Below are 8155 nucleotides of genomic sequence, written 5' to 3'. Positions count from 1 at the left end.
GAGGGAAGGGTTTCAAGAGTCCATGCTCCTTCCATAGGCCTCAGTCTCACAGATCCTCCTGTCCCGCAAAGTAGTCCCATGGTGCCCACACGGCCTGGAAGCGGTCAACTGTGTCATGCAATAGTGCCGTGAGATGTTCCATGCGTCTAACGTCCAGTAATCTATACTTGAGGCTCTGGAGTGAGGGTGTCCCTGGCTGCCTCCAATTCTTTGCAATTAAGCATCTGGCCGCCGTAAGGATGTGGGACAAAAGCTTAGAGGCCGTTTTTCCCAATCCCCCATTCCCAAGACCCAGAACATAGATCAGGGGATCAAGATCAACCTCTATATATAGTACTTTATGGATCAACCCTCTAACCCGCTCCCAGAAGGGGACTATCCCTGGACAGGACCAGAATATGTGCAGAATGGTGCCCCTGCCTCCCCCGCATCTCCAGCAACAAGCCGGTATGGAGGGGTCTATGCCATGAAGGAAATCTGGAGTGTGGTACCAAAATAGCAAAATTTTATAGATATTTTCCTTATATAGTGTGCATATTGACGTCTTGGCGGCGTTTCCCCAGATTGCTGCCCATTCCCGAGGAAGTATCCGCCTTCCCAATAGAGACTCCCATTTCCGCATGTATGGAAAAGACCCCTCGGGCCCCTCCCGTGAATCAGAAAGCAAAATGTAAATTTCCGAAATCAGCCCCTTAGTATCAGTGCCCCTTCTGCAAATTTTCTCAAAATCTGTGGGAATCGAGGCCCCTGCCCTGCCAAACAAGGAGCCAGCCAAGTCTCTGATCTGCAGATATTGGAAAAACTCTCGATTAGAGAGAGAGAATTTATCTCTAAGGTACTCAAAGGAATGGATCTGCATTGTACTTCCATCTATAATGTCTGCAAATCTGAATAGACCTGCCTTGAGCCAGGGGTGCACCATGTCCGACTCCAGACTGCTTGGGAGCAAGGGTTGGTATATGAAGGACACCAGAGGGGAGCAGGGGGATGCCAAAGGAAATCTTCTAATGCAAAATGCCCAGAGGTCCCTAGTGAACTGCATCGGTCCAAGAAGAGGGGGGGGCGAATCACACCGGGCCGGGGGCCACAGGAGCGCGTTTGGATGTATAGGCGCCAGCCAAAGTTTTTCAATCTCAGTCCACCTGTTGTATGCCCAAAGGGACACCCAACAGGGGATCCTCCTAAGATGGGCCGCCCAATAGTATATTAGGATGTCCGGGACAGAAAGCCCCCCCCTGTTTCTCCGAGCCATCAACACCTCCCTGGCCACCCTATGACGTTTGTTACACCAAATAAATCTAAGGATAGCCGCCTGAAGGGACTTCAGCTCCTTTATTGGTACCTTAACTGGGAGGGTTTCAAAGAAATATAATAATTTTGGGAGCAAGCTCATTTTAACCGCCGCAATGCGCCCCATCCACGAAAGAGGGAGGGGCAACCACTTGCTCAAAAGAGTTCTCAGCTCTCGGAAAAGGGGGGGGAAGTTAAGGTTATAGAGGGAATCATAAGTAGATGTGAGGTTAACCCCCAGGTACTTGACCGCATCTGTCTTCCAACGAAACTTAAAATTCAAACGCAGGTAATCCAGGGCCACCGGGTCGAGATTCAAGGGCATTGCCTCCGTTTTGCTAGAGTTGATCTTATACCCCGAAAGGCTCCCGTACCTACCCAAGGTGCACATTAAAATTGGAAGGGACACATGGATGTTAGTAAGTGTAATGAGCACATCGTCGGCAAAAAGTGAGATTTTAAACGGTTTATTCCTGACCAGGACCCCCGAGATGTCTGGGTTGCTCCTGACCGAGGCCGCGAGGGGCTCTATGCATAGCGCAAAAAGGAGGGGGGACAGGGGGCACCCCTGCCTGGTGCCATTGGAGATGAGAAAAGGCTTAGAGATGTGGAGGGGGAGTTTGATAGAGGCCGTAGGAGCGCTATACAGGGACTTCAAGGCCCGCATAAAGCCACCCGAGATCCCAAAGACCTCCATTGTCTTGAAGAGAAAAGGCCACGCAAGGCGGTCAAAAGCCTTCTCTGCATCTAGACTCAACACCAACGCCTGTTGCTTCGTCCGATTTGCTACATCCACCAGGTCTATGACCTTCCTGGTGTTGTCCCCCCCCTGACGGCAAGGGACAAAACCCACCTGGTCTTTATACACGAGTTGGGGCAACCATCGATTAAGCCTGGCCGCCAAGAGCTTGGTGAACATCTTCAAATCGGAGTTCAAAAGGGCTATTGGTCTATAATTAGCACAGTCCAATGGGTCCCTGGGTGGCTTGGGCAGGAGGATTAAATGGGAGTGTAGCATGGATGGAGGGATAGGGTCACCCTGAAGGAAAGAGTTAAACAAGGCGGCCATGTGTGGGAGGAGCTCCGCCGCAAACACCTTGTAATAAAAATAAGTAAAGCCGTCCGGGCCCGGTGACTTCCCGCCAGGCAGGGCTTCCAGAACTTGCTCCAGTTCCTCTGTAGTAATCTCTTCATTCAAAGCCGCGGCTGCTCCGCAAGGCAGTGAAGGGAGCTCAAGGGCCGAAAAATAGTCCCCAAGTGCCCCAGCCCCGCGCGAAGCCAGCCATGCCCGGGGGAACCGGAAGGTTATAAAGCTTGTTGTAGTAATTGAAAAAAATGTCAGCTATTGAAGCGGGGTGATAGTGGATAGTGCCCTTTTCGTCGCGCAGAGCCTGAGGGCATGAGGATGTAGCGCGCTCCTTAAGCTGCCTGGCGAGCAAGGCATGAGCCTTATTACTCCTTTCATAGTATCTTTGTTTGGAAAAGGTTAGCAATTTTTCTGCTCTGCCAATTGCCAAGTCTCTCAACTTTTCCCTAAGGCTGATGACTCTCCTAAGAATATTCAGTGATGGGGCAGCCGCCAGTCTCCCCTCCTGTAGCTTAAGATGGGCCGTTATAGAGTCCCGCTGGCTTGTGGCATTCTTTTTAGCCCTGGCGCCCTCTCTAATGCATAGTCCCCTCATCACTGCCTTGTGAGCTTCCCAGAGTGTTGCCGGCGACGTGACCGTGCCCGTGTTCAACTGAAAGAATTCGACCAGTTGCTTATTTAAAAAGGCCCTAGTGTCGGGATTTTTGATCAGAGATTCATTAAGGCGCCAATGCTGAGGCCTAGGTCGAGGACCATCTTTCTTGAAGTCCATTATGAGTGGGGAATGGTCTGACCACGTAATGGATCCCATTTCCACCCTCTCAAGACGCCCCAGCAGCTGTGAGTCAATGAAAAAATAGTCTATTCTGGTGTGCGTCTGATGCGGATGCGAGTAGAAGGAAAAGGCCTTCTCTCCCGGGTGGTCCACCCTCCAAGCGTCGTATAAAGCCCCTGATCTAATGAGCCTACGAAAGTCCCGGGACAAATTTTTCAAAGCACCCGATGGAGGGTGTCCACCCACAGAGAGTCTGTCGGCCACCTCCGAAAAAGGGATGTTAAAGTCTCCCCCCAACACCGTAGAGGCCGGTGCCAGTCCGCCTATCAGATCGAGTATTTTCTTAAGAAAGCGTATCTGCCCTTCATTAGGTGCATAAATGTTGGCCAGAATGTGCGGGGATCCCCCCAGTTGGCCCTCCAGAATCACATATCTACCCTCTGGATCGCAGTGAGAACCCGTAATTTGTAGAGGACAACTGGAGGATATTAAAATAGCAACTCCCCCCCTCTTGGAGCCCGAGTAAGCCGAGTAATGGATGGGAAAGCGGTGGGACGCAAATTTGAAAGTGTTTGATTCCACAAAATGTGTTTCTTGGATAAAGGCTATGTCTGCACCTGATGTTTTCAGTTCCTGTAGCAGCAATTTCCTCTTACGGGGTGAATTCAGACCTTTTACGTTAAGAGAGATAATGCGGGTCATGTCTAAAACTTAGAAGTAAGAAAAAGCTAATGGCACACCTATACCGTCGGGGGCATGACTTCCCCTGTGAAGCCGGCCAGAGGAGATGGTCCATACGACAAAGGGCCGCAGCTCCCAGGGACTCTAGAAGGGGTGGTACCTGAAAGGACACATAAGGAAAAAACATCGGGGAGGGGGGAAGACAAGGACAAACATAGAAATGAACATGAATTAAGAACATTAACCAAAATGCATAAACCTTAGGCATAGATTCCCGGGGGGTCAACCCGGAAGGGAGAGACCTAGAGGGAGGTTCCCCAACCCGTCTGAGCTAAGAGAGCCACCCACCTCACTCCCCAGTAGCCCTCCCACGGGGGTCAGTCCAGTGGGCACGGGCCCGTGCCAAAAGGAAACAAGGGGAAAAAAAACAAAACAAAAAACCTCAACCACTAACTCCAAGTAAGGGGACCGGGCTCCCGCCAACCCCCCTACCACCCACGGCATCATTGTGGCTACAGCCCCCCCCCCTTATGCAGCTCAACAGACCCAGAAGGCCGCAGATGACACAATGGACAGTCAGAGGCTTGCTGTAGAGAGAGTCACAGTATCACAAAGCATGCTCAGCCACTGGAACTCAGAGGGTATAAGAAATAGGCACCAACCAGGTTAAGAAGTGTCCTCAACGGTGAGCCGGGGAGGGGGGCGACCCGCGGCCCCTACCTCCTCTCCCCCCCAAAGCCCCACGCCCTCCACCCCTCACCTTGGACCACACGGGAGGGGGCGGCCCTTCCAACCTTTGCAAGTCCCAATCTGGGATACAGACCGCTGGAATGTCCAGTGCTTCACAGAACAGAGTGGTATCTGCTGGAGTGCGAAGGGTCGCCGATTTACCCCCTCTGCGCGCTGTTAGTGCAAACGGATAACCCCAGCGGTATGGAACCTGGTGCTCCTTCAGGCTCGTGAGGAGGGGTTTGAGGTGCCGCCTTTTCTGGAGTGTGATGCGAGAAAGATCCGGGAAAAGCTGGATTTCCTTGCCATTGAACACAGGTGCCGTGCGCCTCATTCTAGCCTTAGCCATGATCAGTTCTTTGGTGGAGAAGTCGTGAATGCAACAAATGATGTCCCGGGGTTGGGTGGATAAATTCTTCGGCTGTAAAGCCCTGTGTGCCCTGTCCAGCTTGATGATGTTAGAAGGGGGAGCGTCCAACACTTCATTAAAGATGGATTGTAGTATGGAGTTTGTGTCCTCGGGCCCATCTGACTCTGGGACCCCCCTCACACGGACATTGCAACGGCGTCCTCTGTTGTCGAGATCCTCTATGTGAGACTGCATATCCTCCATTATTTTTTGTTGCGATGTTGCCAGTTTGTGTAATTCGGATACATGGGATCTGGTGATGTCATGCTCTTCCTCCAGGGATTCAATTCTGCCAGACAATTGCTGCAAATCTCTCCTCACTTCAGCTATTTCTGACCTGCAAGTTGCTTTAACCTCACGTATGAGGCATTGAAAGTCCTCTTTAGAAGGAAGTTTACTTATGAAATCATGCATGTCCTTATAGAAGGTGTCTGGCCCTTTAAGGTGAGCACCTGCAGTAATAGACGCTGGAGTTTTAGTCTGGTGCTGGGGAAGCTGATCTCCACACCGAGGCCCAGAGGGGGGAAGCAGGCTGCTCTGTTCCCTGATATTACCAGCTGTAGCTGCAGTCCCTTCTTCTCCTGGCAGTGGGGAGGGCTGCCCCCCGACCTCCACCTTATCTCCCACAGCCACTATGTGCTCCTGGGCCTGCTGCTGCTGTGCCTGAGGATCCGATGCAGTGCAGGGCTGCTGAGCCAAGGCATTCCCTGTTGGAACTGCTGCAGAGATTCCTCCACTTTCCCCTGTGTCCCCGCTCACCCACTCCTCCTTCTCTTGCTGCTTAGCAGGCCGGGCAAGTGCCTCCATTTCCCCTCCATGCTCCTGGAAAGATGGCGTCTGGGCCTCCCCTGGACCATGTTCCAGGCCCAAGAAAGTATCCAGCGCCGTGGTGTGCAGCGGGGGGGCCAACGATGCCTGCTGCGACGGTTTAATCCTCCGTGGTCCCATCCTGAGAGCCGGTGAGTAGGTTTGTGCTTATGATAAGTGCTAATTTAGCTGAGGGTCAACAGGAGCTCCTCTTCCCCACGTCCACTCAGCTCAGCATCCTGGACACGCCCCCCGTCTCTGCCTAGTTTTAATGTACCCAATCCCCGGTCCATGCCTGCTATAATGTGCCCCATCTCCGGACTATTTGCTATAATGTGCCGCATCTCGGGTCCATGCCTTGGATATTGTGCCTCATCTTGGGTTTATGCCTTGGATATTGTGCCCCATCCCTGGTCCATCCCTGATATAAAGTGCCCCGTTTTGTCCTACATCAAACAAAAAATCAATTCTTCCCCCATTCCTCCGAGCCCACGCCAATCGGCGTCCTCTTCCACAGCCGCAGCCGAGGTTTGCAAGTGACATCAACGCATGATGTCAGTGTCATGTTTTGTCATATTCCATAGTCTCGGGTACAATGACATCAGCTGATGGGTTGGTGGTGTATATTTTTTTTTTTCAGCACAGGAAGCCAACGGGTTCCCTGCGCCACAATACATTACGGATGTATGTGCGGCCGAGCATGTGCACATCCATCTGAAATAGTTGCTGGAGTCCACCTCTGGGCCCCGATGCAGCTGCGCTGGCGTAATGTCTGACCTAGTGTTTATCCATCCTATGCTTTCTATATAATTCCACATCTTTTTAATTCTTGGTGCTGGAATATCAATGTGTTTTACATAGTTGTAGTTGCACATACATTGAACTAATTATTTGCTTTCCATAACCAAAAACCAGTAGACTTGGATTTGTTTTCCCTTTAATCACTGTGGTGTAACGATTGAATCCCTCTGCGTGTAGTAACACGACCACATCTACAAATGTCACTTGTGATTGTTAAAATACGACCTTGTGATTTCCTTAACGTGGCAGCTAAAGACTGCGTGTAATCCTAGCCTTGGGCCTCGTACAGATGTCAGAGATTTTTGCATATGGGGGGAACAAAAAGAAAACTTTCATCAGTACTTGATGTCAAAAACAGGCACTTACCAAGCCAGGTCGTCACAGAACTACACCAACACACCCCACACCCCGGTCAGGCACACCGAAGCCAAACACAAAATCCTTGTTGCCTTCCTCCAGGGGCTGATGTCCACACCAAGGGGTGGGCCAGGCGGTTGGTCCCGCCCACCGAGGAGTTCACAGTCCTGGAGGCGGGAAAAGGAAGGAGTTCAGAGTTGAGAAGTGAAAGTGAGAGGACGTAAAGTGGTAGTGGAGGAGTCTGAAGGTGGTCCGGGTGTGTGGCCCGGACGGAACAGCAAGGTTGGCAGACGGTGGTGACCGTCTGCAGGAGAGGCTTATTGGAGCAAACCGTAAGGACCGTGGACGGGCGGTGGCCCGGCGGTACCGGATCGGCGAGCAAAGAGAAGCCAGCACCATCCGGCAGGGCTTACGAACCTAGGAGTCGCCGTTGAATTTGTCAAATCCGTTAGCGAAGGGAACCTCCGGGGTTTCCCAGCAGTGAAGTCCCGATCGAAGGTGACAGCTCAAACCGTAAAGGGAAACACAGTCACCGCCAAGGCTACAGTTCCCAGGGCCAGAGCCTGCGGACAAAAGGGGCTCCCTCAGCATCCACCCAAGCTGGGGAGCGGGTTACGGGTGGGAAGCCATTGGAACCGTCACACAACACAGGTGCAGGGAAAGGCAGTCACCATCAACCTGCCGGGAGGCGAAACACCGCAGCCGTCTGTGGGACCCGTCCATCCAGCCGTTTGTTTTACCGGAGACTTTGCATTCATCATTGGCTGAGTGAGTACCACCGTGCCGTGCGGCACAGCGCTGCCCCCGCACCTCACCAGGCCCCGTAACCTGCCTGTCATTCCTACCCAACCCTCACCGGGCCCCGGGACAACCAACCCCCCTACCCACGGAGGGGAGAACCAACATCCAAGCTGCTCCCTGTCATCGCTCCCGGGATCCCCCGTCCAGAGCAGCGGTGGTGTCACCAATCTCACCACAACCGTGGGTGGCGTCACGGACAATATCCCTAAACCCAAACCACCCCCTTTCACTCACGGGCGAGGAACGCCGCTCGAGTCCCCGGGATCCGGCCCACCGCTCGAGCCACCACCGAGCAGCAGCAGCAGCCGGACCCGAGCAGTGGGTGAGCGCAGCGTCCCCTCCTCTGCCCGCGACATATATATATTTATATACTGTATATAATATATCTCTATATATACAGTGTGTGTGTGTGTGTGTG

This window comes from Anomaloglossus baeobatrachus, chromosome 1 (genome assembly GCF_048569485.1).
Source record: "Anomaloglossus baeobatrachus isolate aAnoBae1 chromosome 1, aAnoBae1.hap1, whole genome shotgun sequence".
In the NCBI taxonomy this organism is placed as follows: domain Eukaryota; kingdom Metazoa; phylum Chordata; class Amphibia; order Anura; family Aromobatidae; genus Anomaloglossus; species Anomaloglossus baeobatrachus.
Note: the sequence above shows the minus strand (reverse complement) of the source record.